This window comes from Marmota monax, unplaced genomic scaffold (genome assembly GCF_021218885.2).
Source record: "Marmota monax isolate L192 unplaced genomic scaffold, Marmota_monax_Labrador192_F-V1.1 WCK01_AAM20220418_F8-fsc00002, whole genome shotgun sequence".
Classification (NCBI taxonomy): Eukaryota; Metazoa; Chordata; class Mammalia; order Rodentia; family Sciuridae; genus Marmota; species Marmota monax.
Window position 1 is genome coordinate 26,042,948 of NW_026693571.1, and position 24,012 is coordinate 26,066,959.

The 24,012-nt window shown below is 33.8% G+C and overlaps 1 protein-coding gene across 3 annotated transcripts in view; it reads right to left on the reverse strand.

Moving 5' to 3' along the window:
* Positions 1 to 24,012, reverse strand: part of Ccser1 (coiled-coil serine rich protein 1) — a 1,227,237-nt gene that overhangs the window by 738,303 nt on the left and 464,922 nt on the right. The window lies entirely within an intron of this gene.

Consider the following 24,012-nt stretch of genomic DNA (forward strand, 5'->3'; position numbering starts at 1 on the left):
TGTTAGAGCAACAACCTGCTATCTACAGGAGAAATGCAAGTCCCCAAACGTTCCTCTCTGCCAATAAGAAGAACACAAATTACCCTGAAGTGTAGGATTTTTGTGACCCTCACACCGGTAAGGATAATTCCCCAGCTATAAAATAAGAACAAGTTCCAATTAAAACTAGTCAGCATGCACTAAAGTGACCCAGAGTTATGATGTGTGTGGGGATTTAAAAGAGATAAATCTGTGCAGGACTCTCTGGAATCTTTCCTGAGGCCCCCAGTAAAGAGAAGGGCATGCTATCCCTCTCCTGAGAGGACCCACTCTTTCCCTTGAGAGTGTTCGCTTTTTGCCTTTTCCTATCCCTTCTAAAAAACTCATCTCTCCTACTCTGATGTGTTTGAAATCTTCCTGGTGTTATTACAAGAAATGGTTATGAAGGACCACTATAGTTATGTTGGGCCCTGACAGGTACTTGATGTACCACAGTGTCACTGGGTTTATTGTTGAAATACAGAGGATAAATATAGGATAAACATATAATATAGATATTGTCCACTACTTAGGAGGAAGTGTTTTGATCTGGAAATATTACTAACAAAATTTGATTATGGGAGTTTGAAATTAAATATGACAATGTTTTGGCCATACAGATGGCTTAGGAGGAGATAAATGATGTTCTATTAGAGAACAACAAATAAATTAATAAATGAGATTTTAAGAGAATGAATTGGAGAGAGGTCTTAGGATCATGATAAAAAACATAACAAAATGGGAAAAATTCAGATCTCTGATCTGAAATTCTATGTTCCTTCCTCCTGAGATTATCTGCTTTAATCATCAACATGAACTAATACTTGTGTTATATTCCTATATTTTAATCTGTTAGCGAAAAAAGATTTATTTATTCCTTGATTTAGCATCCTTTACAGGATTTCACAGAATACTCTATGTTTAAAGGGCCTGAGTATATATTTATTGACTGGAAAATAATAATACAGTGTCATTGATGTATGATGGAAAATACCACTTAAACATTACTTTTAGTTTAGCATCATAGGAAGACTAAAATTGTTTATTTTATAAATAGTAAAATTAAGTATGTGATGCACAGTATATTTCAACTACTCATTTTTTTGTTTTATTTTTAAAAAAACGTTTAGTTGCAGATGGACACAATACCTTTATTTTATTTATGTATTTATATTTATGTGTTGCCGAGGATTAAACCCAGTGCCCCAAGCTTGTAAGGCAAGCAGTCTGCCACTGAGCCACAACCACAGCTTAACTCATTTATTTTTGAAGATATTAGCATTTACCATTTATTTATTTTTTTTATATTTGCATTTGGAGCATAACGACTTTACTTTCTCCAAAATTGAAACTTTTACATTTTTTTTATTCTAAAAGTAACTTTTTAAATCAGTAAGCATTTTCCCTGTTAGCATACCAAAGATGTAAAGCTCTACAATACATGAATTTCATATTTCTATTATTTTGACTACACAATAATTTGATTCTTTTCCTCTTAATAGGAGCAAAGGGGGCTAATTTTTGTTATAAAAGAGAGATTATCATACACTTCATTAGTCCTCTTTCACACTTTGAGCTTTGCCTACTTTCAGTTTTCAATCACATTTAAATGTAAAAGGTAATACTGGGATTTAAAAGGAAAAACTCCAAAGTTACTTAAATGCATTCCCAGGATGAGATGCCCACTGTGACTACTGAATGAGAAACACCAGCCACTGGTCTTTTGCTCCAGTAGAGTAGGATAAGTAAGAGAGGCCCCTTAGAGTGGGCTCCCCAGTGAGTAACTTGTTAGGGATTCTTCCCCTGCTAGGAATTGGCCCTTGTCTGCTCCCATGGTTCCAGGGGATTAAGTGACCAATATTCTGGAGCTCTATCTGAAACTCACTACAGCTTGACTTTCGCCTCTTATGCAAGTCCATTTTAAAAGTCCGACAAGATAAATAAGAAACTATTGTAAATGCTCTAATATAAAAAAAGATGATTTTTTAAATGATGAGGAATAAAACAAAATGTTGCACTGAAGTTATTTAATGCTTAATATGAGTTGAATCTGAGTTTTCATAAATTCAGTTTTAGCTTAAGTAATATGTACATAGTGATAGAAAAACTGCATGTTAAGTGTCCTCTTGTTAGCTTCTAGGCAAGAGTGATCATCTGTGCTTGTAAAGGAAAAAAGTTCCTGTCCTTTTAAATGACTATTAACATTCCTGCAAAGCTGTTTTTTTGTCTTCCTTTTGGATAAGGCCCTCCAGAGAAACTTAAAAGGAATAGTCAAAATCACTGAGTGACTCACTGTTTTATAAGTGACCCAGAATACACTCTGCTCATACTACCAAATTCTCTTCCTAGAGACATTCCCTGGGTGAGTTTCTTGAACCTGTGATCTCTGACCTAAAGCTGAGCATGCTTGGGAATAAGTATGGCTCCTCATATGACAAGTCTTCCCTATATGAAAAGGAACAAGTTTCCCAATATAAGCTCCTTATTTTCTTTGTTCAGGGAGAAATTTTGCTTTGAGAATTATCCTCAGTGCTATCCTCACTTGCTACAAGTCATAAACCTTTCTTCACTCCAATCTCCTGGTTGTCCTTATTGGATTTGCACCCACCAAGGGCTAAACACACTACATTTGGTTACACTCTGTGATCTTTATTTCATCATTTGAATAATGCTATACTTCAAGAAATACTTAAAACTAAGAAGTACTTTCATTTGATAAGTACTTAATTTAATTACGCAAGGTACTTCACTAGGTATTGTATAAAAAAGTGTGTGGTTCTTGTCCTCTATCAGTTCACAACTGACATAATGAGGACTAGGAACATACTTTTCATATCTTTTCAAGCCTTAAAAGAAAATTAATATGTATGTGTCACAAGTGCTTAAAGTTAAAATTAGAGGTTATTTGCCACCTGGTATAAAGCTGTCAGTAATTCTCAAGCATATTACATAATGTCAAAAAACATAAATCTCTAGAGAGCTTGGCAAATAAGACACTGAAAAAAAGACTTTCTTAATAGCCACCTTCAATTTAAAAACATACATTGATTACTTTGATGCATATAATCTTTACGAATTATTTGTAATACTATTGAAAAGTTACTTCTATCCTTGTGCCTCAGAGTTGAATAAAAAGACAAAAGTTATATTCATGAAAATCATTATGAAGTTATATGAACAATGGAGAAGGTATTTGGCATTTGAAAATAATGTAAACAATTTCATAATAAATATTACCTTATGTATTTTAAAATTTAAACTTGCTTTTAGATAAAATGAAAGCATTTTAGTAAAACTGGAAACATACTTTAGAAATGTAAATACCTCATTGCATCTAATTTAGACAAAGGAGCAAGTATTGTTGGAACTTTTACTCCTGCTTTAACTTCATTATGGCAACTGATGGTCCTTTTATTCACAGATTCCATTAGTAAGTTCAAGGTTTTGTTTATTTTATTTAATACAAATCACAGTTAGCAATGTTTTTGTCCCTAATAGTTCTCTTCAAATTCTGTTGATACCTCAGTTGGGTTTTCTTTCAAATTTAAATATGTAATTTGGCCATTTATATGTGGGAATATAGTACTAAACAGAATGTGTGCATTTTTCTTGTTTTTAAAATGTTTGTGGAAATGCCTACAACATAAGAAAAAATAGAAGAGCTGGCTTCTCCAGCTTTTTAGCATCTGCCAGAGTAAAAAGCTAATGAAATCAAGCTAATAGGTTTCAGTCATTTGAATCCGAATTTAACAAATATTTACTGACTATTTTGTAAAAGACACTGCTAGATGGGATGGCAGATAAAGAGTCAGCACAATAATGTGATTTATGGGGGAGAGAGTGATAAAAGGAAAATGTGGGAAAATAAATATATACTAATAACTATATGCTAAAACAGAATAAGTTCTGTAAGAACACAAGATGTATTTGGCATCAATTGTTATTTGTCTACAGATATTTACTTTACCCTTTTTCCTCAGTTACGCAACCCTGATATTATTTGGGGTGGTAACATAATGAACTAAAATATTCCATTTTTCAGCCTCCTTGGCAGTGAGGTTTGAACAGTGAGACATAAGCAGAAGTGCAATGTGGGGTTTCCAGAGTGGCTGCTTAGACCATGTTGTGGCTATTAATGCAGAAACTGAAGATGAGGAAATTAAAGCAGAAAAAACAGGAGTTAGGTTCCCAGACAATTTCCAGAAGCAGCCCTATGAACTCTAGAATGCTTACCTTTAGACCTTTTTTTATGTGTAAGACTAAATGAACAGGATTTAAGTCACTGTTAATTTCTATTATATCTTTTTTATTGTTTTGTTTGTTTTATTTTTATAGTTGAATGTAATTTCTAACTAAAACAAGGTACAAAAATGCTAGTGAGTTTAAGTCAGAAAGAGTTTAAATGTAGTTAAAGTAGAGAAGGAAAGAGATTGCTTTTGAAGTGAGGGTTAAATACCCTCACCATACTGAGTTATATCAAGTTAAAACTCTGTTTTCTGTTTTCTGGAGCAGTATGTATTTTGAAGGATACAAATTTGTCTGGCTAATTCTGTCACCTGTGTAAACTGGATGAAGACAGGGATTGATCAGAAAGAACTCATCTCCACTCAAAGGATGTTTTGATAAGATAATTCAGTATCATAGAATAGCATTTTATCATGATTTCTATTAAACAACTTTAATAAATTCTAACCTCTTTGCATATAATATATACACCCATTTGCTTATGTGAAGGAGTACATAATATGCATATAAATGTGTAAAGAATATGACAAAATATCTTTTTTATTTACCAAATATTTATTAAATAAGGTTTCTGAGCTAGTCACTATTGCATGAGCTTTAGATACAAGGATGAGCAAAATCCCTCCTCACCTGAAGCTTCTATTTTCCTTAACAAAACTGATTAAAAAACAAAAATACAAAGTAATATCAGATCACAGGGTTGTGGAGTTCTGTGATAATAAAAATAAATTTGAAGAAGAAAAATACTGCAGGTAAAGGATAGTGGCAATGGCAGCTATTTTAGAAGGGTAGTTAGGAAACTCTCTTTTGATTAGCTGACTTGGTTGCAGATTCTTAAATGCAGTGATAAAATGAGCTGTATGATAATCTAGGGAACAGCATGGAAAATGCAGACAGAAGAAAAACTTACTATGAATGTCACTACTAAGTATGCCTGAGGAACAACATGAAGGTCAGCATTACCAGGTCTAGGAAAGACAAGAAAATAAATGGGAGACAGGACTGGAAAGATGCCATGGGTTAGAACATGTCTTGGCATGTGATGTGAAGCCTTTATAGTGTTCTGAGCAGGGGAATCATACAGTGAAATTTAGTTTTTAAAAAGATCACTCTAACTCCCATGAAGAAAATGGATTATAGGGGAGACCTCAATGGAAACAACAGCCAAAAAGAAACCATTGTGGAAGTCCCAGTGAGAAATGATGTGGACAGCAGCATATATAGAAGAAATGAACAGATTTGGAACATATTTATATATGTTCCAGACAGAGCTGACAGAATGGTTTTGAGGAAGCATGGAAAAAGTCAAGGACAAATTTCTAGTCTGTTTTGTTGTTGTTGTTTTATTTCCTGACCTCACCCCCAACTACCCAAGCAACTGAAGGAAATCAGATTGCATTACTCTAAAATATGCTTCTTTTTTTATAAAAATTAGTTTGAACTAAAAAAATGCATGATTATCAAATGGAAAAAAAGCTCTTTCCAGTCTACCTTTTTCTGTCTAAAGGCAGATTATAAATTCTTCTTTGCTGAAGGTAACTGAAGATTTTTATCAGATCAAAAGGAATCTACAAGCCTTACTCCATTGTTATTATTTACATCAGGTATAGAGCTCATGTGTGAGACAATGCAAGAAAGTTTAGAGGTAAAATGATTTGGTTATAAAAGGGATAAACTAATTCATGCATTATTCCTCTGATAGAGATTAATTTGTTGCTAAATGTTAGGCAGGTAGGGTATGGTCAGAGGTGGTCAGTTCCTGGGGGTAGGGGTGTGCCTTTGGGTTTTATATTTTTTTCATGTTGATCAGATCTATCTCTCTGCTACCTGTCATGTCCTGAGATGCTTTTCTCCAACACACCCTTCTGCCATGATATTCTGCTGTACCACAAGTCCCAAGGAATGAAGTCTGCAGTCTATGGGCTGAAGCCTCTGAAACCTTGAGCCTCAAAATAATTTTTTTTCTCTAAAATTGTTCTTGTCAGGTCTTTTGGTCACAGCAATAATAACAATACAAAAATCTGACTAAAATATCCACTATTTTTTTCTCACTATGTACCTTCCAAGAGATTCCTATCCTTAGAAGTTTAAAACTGCTCCTTTTGTCTTGTCATTTCTTTATAAATGCATTGTTCTTTGATGAAGAGGCTATGTAAGCCAGATTTAAAAGTCATTGTTTTGAGTTTTGTTGATTTTTTTCCTGTATAATATATACTGTGTGTTATAACTATGTGTTAATAAAATGTTTTATTTTCCTGTTGTTAATCTGTCTTTTCTTATAGGAGTCTGTTTTTTAAAAAAGTTGTAAGAATTGAGAAAAAAAAAAAGAACACTTTTTCTTTTTTTTTTAATGTTTATATCCATTCACAATAGAGAAGTGGTCAATGAAACCATGTATTGAGATTAAGAAAGGGATTTGAAGATTAAAGACAGCAAAGTGGATTAAGGGGATGAGAATCAAATTTTGGATGGTTCTATCAATGTGGCAATTCCTAGTAGACATCCGAGTACAGTCATGGAGTAGACATTTGTATACAAGAGTCTGATGCTCAGATAGGTCTGGGATGGAGATAAAATAATTGAGAGGCAGCAGCCCATACATGGTATGAAATTACCAACAGAGTGGATCTCAAGAAGAGGCTGTAGAAGAGGGTTGATTAATAAAGGGCAACATATATTTATGTATTGGCTAATAAAACCTTCATTCACAGAAAGAAAATGATTCCTAATATTTGGGAAATGATTCTCTGTAAATGAGAGCATCCAGTTTTTTTTAAAAAAATAAAACTGTAAATATTACCTCTTCTTAGGCAAATGCAGGTTAATAACATGACTTGAAGCCCCACATTCTTGTGCTCCTGGATGAAGTTAGAGAGGAAAGACTCTCCTGTCTGTGAATTCAAAAGGCAGTGTTTCTCAAATTTCAAAGTAGATGTGTAATGATTATTCCACAGAAACATAAGAGTTGAGAGCAATTGAAAAGTAACTTTATGCCAACAGAGAAACAGCATAATATAGTACTGAGAACCATGAGTTTTTAAATCAGTTTGGCTCTACCATCTATTAGTGACATATTGGACACATTAAAGACTTTGAATCTCAGTTTCTTCTTATGGAAAATAGGATTTAATATGCCTAGCATAACTCATGAAGTTGTGTGACATTTTCCTTCTAAGGATATATGTAATATGCATTAAGATGTCTCTAGCTCATAAGAAGTACTTATACTATAGCTACCTTTTAGATACACCCTGTGCTTAAATAGACCTTGTATTTAGCAGGGTCAAGGTTCCTAAAAACTCTTAGCAAACATTTGGAACTTGTCCTCTTGTAAAATTACTATTAAATATACTAGTATTTTGAATGGATTTAAAACTTTAATGTTTAAAAACAAATTTTGTGTCCTATATTTTTTAATTTAAAAACATTCCCTGTTATCTGCTTTTTATACATTGAAGACTAAAATATAAATGTAAATGTGAAGTAATGCTTTGTTTTTCAGAAAAAAGGGATGCATAGTTTAAAATAAATTCCATGATAATTAAATAACATAAACTTCAATTCATAAAAAAGATTACTCAAAATGAATATATCATGTAATGATGACAATACCCCCCAAATCCCATATATCAATATTTTAATAAGACAAATTCAAATTCTTAAACAACCATTTAATATTCTATTAACTACAACTAATTTTTGTGGATATTCTTTCTTGGTTCCTTAATTCACTATTTAAATTAATGTTTCTGTTTTTTTCCCCCTGCAAGGAACTCTTGAGAAGAATGTAAACACCATATGTTACATAGGGTTAGGACAAAATTATAATTAGTTACTCATGTCAACAGGTAATTTAAATCTGAATAAGTGTAAAGCCCTTCTATAAGCAGCTGCTACCAGTTAAACTGTTCTTACCACATAAAAATGTATTAAATTATGTAGGTAGTAACCTAATTATACAACAAGAATACATGAAAAAACTGAATTTTGAGAACATTAATAAATCACATTCTTTATTTTGACTAAAGCTTTAAAACTAACTTATAAGACAGTAAAGTAATGATATTAAATCATAAAGCTTATGGAAATTTGTCTCACTTCCTTATGTGTGTATGGCTCTTAGACACAATATTAAAGCAAACTGTGAATCTATTCAACTGAGTTTATGCACCATTTTTTGCACAGTTTTGGTGAAGTTTTCCTCAAATCTTTGCATGCACTAAATCAAGTGGAATTAAAACAAGTTAGTTCCAGCACATTTCTTGAAATACAGAAATGATTACTAATAGAGTTCAGGCACTTTCCAAATCCTCTGTGCTCTACTCAGATGAATTTCAAAGATGAGGCAATTCAAAATTTTAACTAGATCTCTCTTAACACATAATATTGTCTGTGTGATAAGAAAAAAATTAAAACAAATTTCATATTGCTAACTGTCATTTAGACCTGCCAAATTAAGCAGAGATAGGAACTGATCTGTTACCAATGTACATATACAACTGGATATTTACTGTTTATTATGTTTTACAACCATGTATCCACATTTAGCTTGGTTTTAACATAGAATTATTATTCAAAGTTTTGTTTTTAAACATTGAATATAAGTACTCTTTATCTCAAAGAGAGAGATTAATGCATCAGACACTTTTCATTGTTTAAGAGAGAGAGAGAGAGGAAGTGTAAAGCAGAAAGACAGAAACATTTTCAGATAAGTTCATTATGGAATGTTTGAGCAGCTTCAGTGTAGACAGCAGCTGAAAAGGGAAAGTGGAAAGCAGACAGACCTGAGAAATCTGGATGCTGGGTCAGAAGCACACCTGTTAATCCCCAAACATGTCCAAGTTATCACTCTACAAAAAAAAGAGAAGCCATATACCTATAAAGTGGGACGAAAGATGGACCTGACAACTAAAAGTTTGTCCAAAAGGCTCATGCAGCCAAGCACCTTATCCTCCTGTCCCTGGTAGAACAGAAGTTTATTCTCTTTTAGAAGAAAATTAGATGAATTCTGGACTAAAGAAAAATAAGGCAAAACTGAGGAAGGGAGCACCCCACTGAAAACAGATTAGATAAAATTCTACATGCTAAACACTGAAAAATCCCCAAGCTCCATCTTTTTTTTTTTTTTTTTTTCCTTTAAACTGGTTCCACAGGCTATCCCCTCCTGGCAGGAATCTCTCCTGGAATTCTTCCCTGTATATCCAAGCATGGTTTGCTGAGAACCTTCAAAGAAATTCTATGAAATATCAAATTTTTTCCTAATAAAATCCCTTCTGTTTAAAATAGCTGAGGCAAATTTTATTCCAGGTAATTTTCATTCCAGGATCCCAGAGATGGCTCAAAATTACTAGGTTTTCTAATAAAAGAAACATATATCTTTAATAAGATTATGATCACAAACAATGCAAATCTAACAAAGGGATATTTTCTTAGTTTTCTTTCTTTTCTTCCTGTGCTCTAGTCTCTCTGGCTTTATTTCTCTTCAACTTGTCTCAGGCATACAAAATATACAAACTTTCAGAGTTATGATTAAAATAAAAACACTGTACACTGCCTGCAGTACAGTAGTTAAAAATCACAATGTTTATACTTTTATATACCTAACTTAGAATCTCAGCTTAGCTACACACAAGTACTGTGCCTTCCAGTCAGGTTACTTAACTATTTTTCGCTTCAATTTCCTTATCTATAAAATGAGACAATAATCCACTGTATTGAGGATTAACACTTTAAAGAAGCAGACAGCTTTCAGGATTTCCAATTTGGAGAAATGAAACTGTATCTAAAACTTCTATTGCCTGGCATTGGAAAAAATATTCAAGAGAGGAAATACCTATTAACCCCAAATAAGCTGTTGACAGGGATGCCGTTGTTTCTTAGACACTGGTTATCAAATAAATATGAGCTAAGGCAGGTGCCAAGTTTTCAGAACACAAGATAAGATCCTGACAAAGAACAAGAAGAAATTTGACACTAAATTTCCTAGAAACAAGTCAGAGTCTCAAAACAGATCATTTGTATCTAGGACTGGCTGAGTTATGCTAGGATTGCAGGAAAAAGAAATGGAATAAGCTACAGAAAATTTGGCAGGCTAAAAATACTTGCATATTTTGGTAAATTTTATCATATTATTTCATCTTATAATGGCAAATGTAATAAAATAATCATTGTGAAGTAGAGAAAAATACTTGGGAGGAAATTAGGGATGTTTTCATCATTCATCAACTAATCATCAATTAAGAGTGTCTGATATACTGGTTCTATAGTAGACACTGAAATAGGAAATTTAAAGACTATATCTTTATCTATTGGAACAAAAGACTTTAAATAAACATAATTAACATTTTGTTTCATATTAGATGTCTGATTAAAGTATTGCTGAGAATTTTAGAGAGGAATTTTCATGCTCAAGGTGGCATTAAGTGGGAAGTAGAAGTTTTCCAGAAAGAGATGGTTGTAAGTATACCAAAGGTAGAGGAAATACCTTGTATAAATCAACACAATGGGAATTCCATTTCCATGTTAACATAATAACCAATTATCAATTATGAGTAATTAATTAATATGCATTTCAAGTATTTAAATGACCAGCTCAACATTTACGAACAAAACAAACCTTGCTTGGGAAAGAATAAAATCCAGACTTTACATATATGATATTTCTCACAGTGGTAGGCAGAATTCTGCCTCTCCCCTCTCTTCAAAGACATCCATGTCAAAAGGGAATTAAGGATGCAGATGAAATGAAGGTAGTTAATAGCAACTCATAAAACAGTGAAATTTGCTTGGACCACCTATGGGTATGCAGTAAGATCACAACTGTTCCTAAATGTCAAAGAGAGAAACAGAAGAGTAGTCAGAATCAGAGTGATGTAGCGTAAGAAAAATTTGATGGGCCATTGCTGGTTTAGGAAATGGAAGGGGCCCAGGAGCCTAGTAAAGCAGGCAACCTTGAGAAGCTCAAAAAGGCTAGAAAATGTGTCTCCCCATAGCCTGTAGAAAGAACTAAGCCCTGCTGTAACCTAGAATTTCACCTTGTAAATAGCATTTCTGATTTTTGACTTCCAGAATTCTGAAACTGTAAATGCATTATTGTAATCCTCCAAGTTTGCAGTACTTTCTTAGAGCAGCAACACAGAACTAATACACTAAGTACAAATTTCTAAGATTTAATAGAACTAATACACTATAAATTCTCTAAGATATATAGATGTATGTATCTTTTATTATATACTTACAATAGTCTAAATCATCTGTAATATTCTTTTAATCTGAATATAGGCTATTTCATTCTATTTGGAACATGTACAGATATAGGCAATCAATGGTACATAATACAAAAATTGTTCATATTTCTTAAAAATTATCAGTACCATTATGTGTGTGTGTGTATGTGTGTGTGTGTGTGTTTTATTTTGGGGGGTGGAGACATGGACATTAAAAAAAAACTGCATGTATACTGAATGTGCTTTTTAAAATTTTTTTTTGTTTTAATTAGTTAATCCCACTTGATATTTTTGATTGACAAATTTCAAACAAAGTTCAGAATCCATTCTGTGGGAACCAAGCTAAAGTAGTATGAATTTTTCGTTACTTTGCATCTTACCATTTGTTCTACTCTTGCTTGTTTCCTGTACTTCACATCCTATAAAAAAAGAGCCTAAGTTATTTGTGGAGCAGGCCCAAAATGTCTATAGTTAGGCTCCCTTGCCAACGCTTTTGGAAGGCTATGTTTTTAGTATATAGCGAAGGTCATGACTACCCTGCTTCAGTGTGTGTACTCAGGTCTTAAACATTTACTTATAAGCATGCACCCAGTTATGTTACTTGTTGGCAATGAGCCTTCTTTGTTTAGCCTGCATATATTTTTTTTAATATTTATTTTTTTAGTTGTAGTTGGAAACAACACCTTTATTTCACATATTTATTCTTATGTGATGCTGAGAACCGAACCCAGGGTTTCACAGTGTGAGGCGAGCACTCTACTACTGAGCCACAACTCCAGCCCCCAGCTTGCATATTTTCTGAAAGACTCAAGAGGGCTAAACAGAAATGGCTGGGGCAAAATGGGACTGGAACTAGAGACTGGGGACTGCTGCCACCTCTGAATAAAGAATGTGTACTATCCCAACTGCATCTTGCATCTTCTTCCACCTACCAGGATTCCAAAAATGTTTCCTGGGTCTAAGCCTTCCATGACATTCATTATTAAGCTTATACTGTCCTACATAGCAAACAACTTCTACTTCACCACTCCATATTAAGCCATGACTCAATGTTTATAATTTCTGCATCTTCAGGGTCTATACTGAGACCTTTGCTCTTAATTGGCTGAAATCTCACAACACAACATTTCTCTCTGCTCAACCCTATGTAGTTGAAATTCTTTGAACTTTTCTAGGCCAGGCTAAGGTGTGTATTAGTCTGGGTTCTCAAGAGAAAAGAATCAACAGGAAGTATGATTATTTATTAGGTTGGCTTATGCGACCAGAAGCTGGATAGTCAACAATGGCTGTCTGCAGGCTGGAGAGCTGGAGAACCAGTAGCTGCACGGTCCAAGAGGCTGAACCCCAGAACAACAGGGGTGAGTGGTACTACCCTACTCTGAGACCTAAGCCTTCTGGAGAATCACTGTCAGAGTCCACTTTAGAAGAGTAAAGAAGCAAGAGCCTGATATCCTCCGATGATCACAGCAGTAATCAAGAACCCGTTCAAGAAGAATCCAGCTTGCATCTGTTGCGCTTCTATGTGCTTCCAATTTTTACTCCATTCAGGTCATCATCTTATTGGTCAGTACTGCCCATTCTTAGGGAGGATCTCCATTTCACTTGGATATCCTACATGCCTATCATTCCTAGACACACCCACATTGGCACACCCTCTATCTTTGGCATCTCTTAATCCAATCAAGTTGACAGTTCAAATTAATCATTATATGATAGGACTATGATTTTCTGTAGCTTTGTATAATCCAAAAAATATATATATACACCTCTAGCACCTTCAAATAAGGTCTTACACATAGTAGGACCTCAATAAATTTTCCATGACTCACCCCTTTCAGGAAAGTAACAGAAATGGTGAGAAATGTCGAGAGTAAAGATAATATCACTACTAAGGTCCATGGGGAAAAGCAGAAAAGAGAAGGAGGAAAAGGCTAATGCAAACAAGAGGAGAGACCACCATTAACTTTATTCTGTGAGTATATTACCACAAATTATGGTGAATCTCACTATAGCATGGGTACTGGCATGTCCCTATCTTTCTACTTTGCCAAAAGGTTCCATTTCTGGCAAAGACACTTACAAAAAGAAAATTGAGCTTAATTCCTCTACCTGAATTATGATTTGACAAGTTAAAAAAAAAAAAAAAGAACTTTTTGACTCAAATGCTGCAGAGAAGTATTCTTGTTAAGCTGGTCTAACTGCTCTTAATGTACCTTTGTTCCCAAGAAGTATATGCAACAGGATTGTAATATAATCGATTTAGCCTACGTCTTCAGTGTTTGTCACATATCCTTAATAAGTGTCTCATCAGATTTGTTCGATAAAAGACATTAAGAAAAAGAGGACATTCTAGGTGCGAAATATAAACCAAATGCTGATAATTCAAGAGTTTCAAAGAAAATATAGAATTTCTTCCTTTGAGAATCTGACATGAATAGTTGCTCATTGTATTCAAATTATATATCTATTTTTAAAATTTATGCTATTAGACTATTGATTATAGTATAATACACCCATCTGGTAATTGTTTACCTTCTAATTTTCTGAGATGTGTATCAGCTACTATCTGAAAAAAAAAGAAGTTTCTGCCAAAACATCTTTTTCCAGAATGCATGGTTTTATTTCCCTACAGTACTAAGAATGTCTTTATTATGAGCATGACTAAATAGAATTTCCTAATTCTCTCATTATTATCCAATTTCTAAGTTTGATTATCAATATTATATTATAAATATAGACTCTCAGCAAAATTACTTAAATGTGGTATGAAAACTGCAGCAAAGAAATGCTAAATTTATAATAAATGCAAAAATTTCAAAACATAATATTTGCTTATTTTGCTAATTTTCTGAATCTGTCCACACAGTTACTTAATATTTACATACAAAACAATAAAACAAGGGAAACCCAATGCTCTAATAAAACATTTTACATCCAGAATTTATTTTTTAAATATTTTTAGTTGTTGATGTACCTTTATTTTTTAATTATTTATATGTGGTGCTGAGGATCAAACCCAGTGCCTCACACATGCTAGGCAAGCACTCTGCCACTGAGCCACAACCCTAGCCCCTGGATTCAATTTTTTTTTTTATATCATATAGTTACCAAGGAAAATAGAGACATTTCAAAATTATTTTACATTTGATAGAAATAATTGTACTTATTTTCTTGCATATTTTATTTTACAGTTTCAATTGCATGTATTTCAGTCGCTTCTGGTTGTTATAACAAGATACAGACTGAGTAACTTCTAAATAATTGAAATTTATTTCTCTCAATTCTGGAGACTGGAAATCCCAAATTAAGGTGCTATCACATTAAGGTTTTGGTTAAGGTCTACTTCCTGTTTCACAGGTGGAAATCTTCTCGATGAATACTCACAAAACAGAACATTCTCCAAGTTTGCTTATCAGGACACCAATATAATTCACCAGGCCCTGCTATCATGACCTAATCAATTTTGAAGGTCCTACCTCCTAATATTATCACATTGAGGGTGAAGAGTTCAACATTTGAATTTTGGGAGGGCACAATGTATAATATTTACATGTTATTTAGTATTATGCTAATTCCCAGATACACTGAACTCCTGAATTCACATTTGATGGCTTCTCATATTCATGTTCTACCTCAAAAGATGAGGATGATAATAAGTTGTAATCTTTGAAGATTATTTTGTTTGCTCAATTCTCCTTTAAAGAAATGGCTGTAGTATACTTCTTCATACTTACATATAACTCAGCAGCAATATTAAAGATTGTATAAAAAGACGAAGATAAATGTGATTAGAAGTTTATATGAAATGATAATATCAAAATGAGAAATAAACACTGATGTACTACAGATGTGATCAGTTGCTTTAATTATTATTGATAATGATGATATTCTCTTACAGAACCCTAAGTGTTAAATCCTAGCCAATTACAATGTCTGATTTCTGCACTGGATGTTAAGAGATCTTATTATATTGGTATACACAGCAATGATAACCTGCTCTGTTATTATCTCATATCAGGTTTTTTGTTTTGTTTTGTTTTGAGAGCAATAGATGCTGAGGAACAGAGCACCAGCCAAATGTGCACTTGTTGTCTTCAATAATTAAAAAATAAAACAGTCTGGTATTTTGTTGGCAGACAAAACAAATATTTCAAAGATGTGAATCTACTCTGAAGTCAGTTCCCAAACCACGAATGAGGTTATAATGAGTCAGTTTCTTAAAATCTTTTTATTTAAAAAAATAATCCATAGTTTTTTTTTTTTTTCCCCCAGATTTTCAAGGCTTGTACTGGCATTTTTGCTAACAATAGTTCAACATCCTGTACTTTACATACAAATGAATCCAGAAATATCTTTCCACATTTTGTACCTGAAATACAGCACACTATTCAAGTTTATACTTCCAAATCTTTACATTTTCCCATTAGAGAGGATAATAGGAATTGACATATCTGTAATTTTCTGGAGCTCTGTTTAGTACAACGATAGAGAAAGCAGATCATTGAATTTAATGTTCCAATATCATCTTTTACAAGTGCTCAATAAATGTTGTCAAGTAAATTTATCAAAGGGATTCTCTGATTAAAGTAAACAGATAAAATAAGACTTGTTATGGTTTGGATATGAGGTATCTCACAAAAGCTCATATGTTAGACAGTGCAAGACTGTTCAGAGGTGAAATGATTCTATTACGACAGCAATAACCTAATAAGTAGATTAATCCATGCCATGGGTTAATAATTGAAAAGGACTAGCTGGGTGGTGACTGTAGGCAGGTGGGGCATGGCTGCCGGAAGTAGGTTCTGCAGGCATGCCTTTGGGGATTATATTTTGTCCCTGGCTCCTTCTGCTCTTTCTCACTCTGTTTCCCAGCTGTATGAGATGAGCAGTTGCTCTCTGCCATACCCTTCTGCCAAGATATTCTGCCTCACCTCAGTTCCACAGCGGTGGAGTTAGTTGAAGATGGAATGAACCTCTGAAATCATGAGCCCAAAATAAACTTTTCCTCCTCTAAGTTGATCTTATCAGGTATTTTGGTCACAGCAATGAAAAGTTGAGGAACACAAGGTCCAAAGTCTGAAACATGCTAAAATAAAAGCACACACACACACACACAAAAGGTTTTCCATTTGTCATACCCCATGAATAACTCAAAAAAAAAAAAAAAAGTCAGGAAAAAATCTAAGGCACCAACCTGGACAAACATGAAGAAACTCATTGAGATTTAAATTTAAGTAAGAAAATGAATGTGTTAGCTAGAGATGAGATGGTAAGAGGTCTGCCATTATTTTGAGTCTGTATCAATGTTGACAAGTTCTTCATCTTGTACATACCTTCCTAAAATCATTTGGACAGTATGTGAGAAGAATTTGGACAGCTGTGTGAAGCTAGCAGGCAAAAGAAAAGCATTTGCTTATTTTTCCCATTAACATCTTTTCCCCTGAGGTCTACAATGTATGAGAGATACTGCATCTTTTGCCACAAGTTAAGTTCACTTTGGCTTTCATTTATGTTAAACTTTTATTTTTCTTACTAGGATATAAATTCCCAAGCTATAAGAGCAATCATTATGGAACAATAATGCTATCTGCAAATATCAATAGATATAATGTTAATTCTAAATTTTCTCAATAGAGCAGAGGAAAAATAATTAACCTAGATTATACTATATAAACATATTATAGAAATTATTGTTTGGTAGTTGTTATTTTGATTAAATTTTATTACTTTTAATGTATTTATATGAATTCAGTAAAATATTCTTTGATATTTTCAACAACAATTTTTGAAGGACTTTAATTCAAATTGAGTGAAATTTCTAAAATTAATAGAATTTAAAGTGGCATTGGAAAATATGCTCAAATGATATACTGATTAATAAATATAAATAAGAAAAACTCTTTTCTTTCTGCCTTCAAACCAAGATTCCTCATACCTGACTGAGAATTCAATAGACATGAAACTGACCTACTAAAAGAATATCACAGAGCAACATATAGTTTAAAAATTGCTGCAATTCTCTGTCATTCCCTATCAAAAAGTGCAATTTATTTCCCCATTTCTTGATTTAAGGTTTTTGTGTGTGTAATAGAGAGTTCACATAGCAAGTCTGAGTCTGCCTATTCATTATAGGCCGAATTGGGCTCCCCACAAATTTGTAAGTCTCAATCCCTAGCACCTTACAATGTAACCATATATAGAGAGATGATCTTTAAAGAGGTGGTAAGTTAAAATGAGGCTCCTAGGATCAGGACTTGATCTGATGAGACTGGTGTCCTTATAAGAAGAGGAAGAAAGGTCAGTTACACAGAGGAAAGGCCACATAAGGACACAAGCCAAGGAGAGTAGCCCCAGAAGAAACCCCCGATGCCAACACCTTATCTTGGGTGCTACCCTCCAGAACTGTGACAAAACAGAGCTCTGTTTTCTAAGCCACCTTAGACTGTGGTATTTTGTTATGGCAGCCTTCATGTTACATACCACCCTTCCAAAGCCCTGCCTGCAGTGTTGGCTATTTGGCCCTTGTCTAAATACTTGACCTGTAACCAGTGTCCTACAAGAAAAACTTTCCATAAAACGGTAAGACTGGTTCACTGTTCCTCAAATGTTTGTATAAACAATATGGTTTATGTTAAACACCAGATTTCTTTCTTGGAGTTTGGAATTTTGGTAACCATTAGGTATAGAGATCCCGCATGATCAGCCCACAGTAAAAGCCTCTGTTGCCAAGTTTCTAATGGGCTTTGCTGAGCTGAAACTCCACATGTATCTTGCTGTATTTTCACTGCGGGGAGATGAGATTGTATTGTGTATGTGGAGTTCTGTGTTTTTACAAATCTTTGTGGAAGTAGACCTGGGGACCACTGGCATAATTACCTAACCAAATCAAGAATGTGGAAGTAAAGCTGGTATTGCTGAGCCTAGTCCTAAATGGCCTGGCACTTCTACTTTTTCTTTTCTTAAAACAGTCACTGTAGAGGAAGTCAGCTACCATGTAACAACTCCATTCTCAAAAGATTATACTGGGAGGAAACTCAAGCTAGTTCCTGGAGAAGAGGAGGATGAAGGAAGGGGTTGCAAAGGAAGGACAGGCCAACAGGCTTGCAGGGGTTCTAGTCATATAGACAGGTATTGGACTTGTGAATAAAGGGGTGATCTTCATCATCTACCTTACTTAAGCCTTCAGATAACTTAAATATGCATATTATAGATAATAGATCCCCCTTAACTTCTATTCCCATTATAGAACATATTGATGACATTTTTATTTAAAATTACTGTCATAACTGCTATGTTTTGAAATTCCCCTCCAAAACTCATATAAAAATTTAGTTGCCACTGTGATGGTAATAAGAGAGAGAATCCTCAAGAGATGATTAGGCCACAGGGCTTTGCCTTCGTGAGTGGAATAAGATCAACATGGTGGGAATGGGTTCCTAATAAAAAGGTTGAGTTAAGTCCCATTTCCTCTCTCTTTCCCATCTACTCATTTACTTCTCCATGTTATGATGCAGCAAGGAGACCCTTATCAGTAGCTTGCACCACACCCTTAGGTTTTCTAGCCTCCATAACTATGGTGTAAATAGAATTCTGTTGTTTATAATTCATCCAGTATGTGATATGCTGTTACAACAGCAGACAATTGACCAAGACATTAATATCAACTGATTCCTTAAAATAATCATAATGTGAATTTATATTAAAAATTCATCATCTGTCCCTTGAAAATTTTTACCTAATCATTTTGTCAACTAAGTACCAATGAATCACATTTTTCTCCCATAATTATTGATCTATCAGAAACTGCCTCAAATGACTTCATATCTAGCTTTACCTGTGTGCTTTTCAGTTATTTAATTGAGAAAATAGATTATAAAAATGAGTATTAATTGTGGGATTGAATATTAGCCTAAGCAAAGTCAATATCCTCTACCATCTCACATTTCATCTTTCTGTTTTATTACTATAATAAAAACCAGTCAAATAAAAAAAAACTTCATTAGTCTTTATATCATGATATTTAGTTATTTATGATACCAGAAAGATAATTTATAGAGTGAAACTTGGGAAATATAGAGAACAATATAACTAGAATCATCTTTCGTTTTGTCTTTTCAGTATATTCTATGTATGACCCATCCTATGTATTAATACATCCCACTAGCTCAACATTCAAAATGTGTTCAATATTCAACCAATTCTTACCCCTTCAATTTTACCACTCCAATTTAAGCCACCTAATCCCTAAACTACAGGAACCTTGGCTTCCTTCTTTTATCATGTCCTTCAGATATCTTCATAGAAGCCAAGTAAACGTTTTAAAATAAAGTCTGATTATTCTATTGTTTTTCTGAAAATGCTCCAGTGGTTTCCTGTTCCATGCAAAGTAAGGTACTGAGTCTAACACAGCATACAAGACCTTTCCTATTAAGGTTTCTCTATGGCTTGATCTCTTAAACTACCTGTTCTCTCATTTGCTCTTCTCTACTCAGAATACCAATCCTGAATACATAAACTGTTCTCTTTCCTCAAAACTTTTGCCTCTTAACCTGGAAGCATGAGTGGCTTTCTCCCTTTTTATTATTATGGTCTCAACCAAAATGTCCCCTACTCAAAACAGGCCTTCTTTGAACATCCTTGTCGAAATAGCAACACACTCCAGTGCTACTTTCTATCCTGCAAATCCTGCATTATTTTTCATTTTAATATTTACCCTACCTGAAGTGTTGTATATTTATTTATTTGTTGTTTATTTCTTCTCACTAGAACCCAAACACCATTAATGCATGTACTTATAATGTCTGCTTTGATGTCTTAGAAAATCATCAAGCATATGGTAAGTATTCAATAAACTGTTCCACCAACAAATCAGTGAAGGAATAGGTGGACTAGTCAAAAAGTGACTAGAAATGCAGAAATACACCACAGTGGGCTGAAAAGGTGATTTCTAAAACTAAAAGAGACTACTAAATCTAATATATAAAAAGCAACAACAATAAGATACAATAAATCTCCCATTGTACACCAAGCAGAGTTAGATTTCTGTGGGAGCACACAAATCTAACTCTGCTTGGTGTACAGTGGAAGATGCTGTGAAGGTCACACCACAATTTTTGACCCCTCTCTTCTAGAGTCTCCAAAGATGCTCTTTTCACTCCTGATATTGGTAGACAAGATAAATTGAAGCTACTCACTATATTGACGTTATAGCAAAAGAGAAAAATATCAACAGTGCTTTGTTTACAGTGAGTTTCCCCCCAGTATTTTTTAAAAATTGAGTAATATTCTTTCAGTGAAAGCCATGCATTTAGGAGTCACCAGGTTATCCTACTATGGAGGTTTGGAAAATTAAAGAAAAGTTTACTCTGGTGTGTTCCTGATTAAATGATACCCTATGCCCTTATTGTCATTTTGGTTGTCTTTTTTCCAACTAATGTTTTACTACACTTATTAGTTATTCATAAAGACAGTTCATTTACTTTTTCCTTCAAAATTAATAAACATTTCTATTAATTAGTTTTCATAAGAACTTGATATACAAGCTCAACTGAATAGCCAAAGTTATAAAATAAATAGCACGACTTGTGAAAATAAATTTTAGGGGGAGGGGTACTAGAAATTGAACATAGGGTATTCTACCACTAACCTACATCCCCAGCCCTTTTTTATTTTGTAACAGGGTCTTGCTAAGTCGCTTAGGGCCTTGTTAAGTTGTTGAGACCAGCCCCAACTTTCGATCCTTCTGCCTTAGCCTCCTGGTTACTGGGATTACGACTGTGCACCACTGTGCCCAGCTACAAATGAATATTGAATAGTGTAAACCCATATCAAAAATTATAACTCAATGGGGAAAAATTAAAGGAATTTCCTTTAAAATCAAGAATGAGACATTAGTCTCTACTCTCAGCACTCTTTTTAAATTTAGCCCTGGAAACTTTAGCCTGAAAAAGAAATAAAAGAGATTCAAAAGGAAAGAAGAGAGTGAAATTATCTCTGTTTGCCGATGATATGATTCTATACTGAAAAATTCCTCAAGACTCCCCAAAGTATCTCTTAGAATGATAAACCAGTCTTCCAATGTAGCAGGATACAAAACTAACATATAAAAGCCAATAGCTTTTCTATATAGTGAATCTGCTGGGGGGGGGAATGAGAAAAACAGTTGCATTCATAATGGAAGGAAGGAAGGAGGGAGGGAGGGAGGGAGGGAAGGAAGAAAGGAGGGAGGGAGAAGGGAAGGAAGGAAGAAAGAAAGGAAGGAAGGAAGGAGGGAAGGAAGGAAGGAAACAACTCCTAGGAATAAATTTACCCAAGAAGGTAAAGATATCTACAATGAAAACTACACAACACTGAAGAAAGAAACTGAAAAAGACCCTGGAAGATGGAAAGACCTCCAATGTTGTTCATTAGGCAGATTTCCTACCCAATATTTCATTTAACATCCAGGTGAAGAAGGCACAGCCATCTTGGTGGTGCATGCCTAGAATCCCAGTGGCTTGGGAGGCTGAGGCAGACAAGACAGCCGTAGCAAAAGTGAGGCTTTAATTTATTTTATTTTATTCAGGGACTCTGTCTCTAAATAAAATACAAAATAGGGCTGGGGATGTGGCTGTGTGCCCTTGAGTTCCATCCCCAGTAACCCCCCACTCCCAGAAAAAGAATAAAGGCACAAACATTAGTGGGATAGTATTTACTAGGTTTTTAAAAATAACAATCTTTTTTAAAATTGAAAATGGTATGGTTAAAATTAATTTAGCCTGAAATGTCATTCTAAAGATAAAGTGTAAAGTAAAGCATTCATCATGATAAATGTTTAAACCGAAACAAGATATCTCCCTTCAATGGTTCTGAATTTCCAAAATGAACCATGGAAATGGAGGGAACACCTTTTTATTAGTAGACTAGTTTTCCCAGAAGAAAAGGGAAAATCAAGTCCTGCAATCAGTCACCAATACTTATCTTTCAGAGGTTTTTGTCCTCCAATATCAGAGTGGAGGGTGATGGGTCGCTGCACATACTTTATTGTAGGAGGCTAAGGAATATCTCTCACCCATGCAACATTCATGGAGAAAAATACAACACTTTTTTTTTTCTAGTTAGCATATTAGTCAAGTATCATAATCTTAGAGAGACATATAGGAATTATAACATTATATTTTTTTCCTGGTATGTTTATAGGAAAAATTACGTTTTCCATGGTTTCAATGATTTTCAACAGATTTTTGAAATTTATGATATACCAGACTGCTAAGGTACTTCTAAAGATATTTTCAATACATCTTGCCTTTACATAAAGATAAATAAATATTCCATTACTCATTTACATAGTGAAAATTTATAAATTAAAGATAAAAGAAGAAAATGCTGGAGTTTTATTTCATAATTTTGAAATTTAAATTTTATATACTTTTAGGTACTTAGGACATCATTTTACAAGTGATAAATTTTTTTAAAAAAACATAAATATTCTTTTCACAAAAAAGTAATTTAAGAAAGACTACATTAGCATCGAATGTCAATATTACATCTTATAAGCACTTGAAAGTTTTAATTGCTTATAAAACCACTTAAACACATTAACTTAGAAACAATATTGATCTCTTAGAACCAGTTAAAGAATCTAAGTAGAATAATTATATTTATATTAGCATTATGTCAGCAGATTCTGGAACATATCTGACCTACTTTTCTACCTTTGTAAAAAATGCATTAATTTTTGAGGACTATAGTCATTATTAATATATTAAAAAGAGAAAATGGTTTCTGGTGAAGCTTTCAGAGTTCAAATAAAGTCTTGTTAAAGATTTGTTTCTTCTATAAATTTCATCCCACATGCCAAATAAAATGGAAATATCAAGTCATGCTAAACATTGAAGCATTAGTATTATGTTCTCATTTTAATATAAAATAACAAAGGAAATATTTCTCAATAAATAATGGAATCAAATATTATTCTGCATGTAACCATTCTTTTGATACAGAAATTAGCTTTTAAAAATTATTTCTTTATTATTAAGCAAATAAAGCATCCATAAGGGGAAAACTAAACATCCTCAATGGAATTCATGACCTTTTATAATTTTCAACAATAAAGAAATACTGAGTATAAGAGATCCATAATTAGGCATAAGCAATATAAAGTTCCTCACGGTTTGGATGTGAGATGTTCCCCAATACTTCATGTGCGAGACAATGCAAGACGATTTAGAAGAGAAATGATTGGGTTATGATAGTCTTAACCCAATCAGTGAGTTAATTCCCTGAAGGATTATCTGAGTGATAACCTAAGGTAGTTAGGGTGTAGATGGAGGAGGTGGGTTGGGGGCATGCCTTTGGGTTATGAATTTTCTATCTGGGGAGCAGAATATCTCTCTTTCTGCTTCTTGATCATCCTGAAAGCCCATTCCCTCCACCATACTCTTCTGCCATGATGTTCAGCCTCACCTCCAACCCCAAGGAATGGAGCCCACTTTCTATGAACTGAAACCTTAGAAACCATGAGCCCTCAAATAAACTTTTCCTT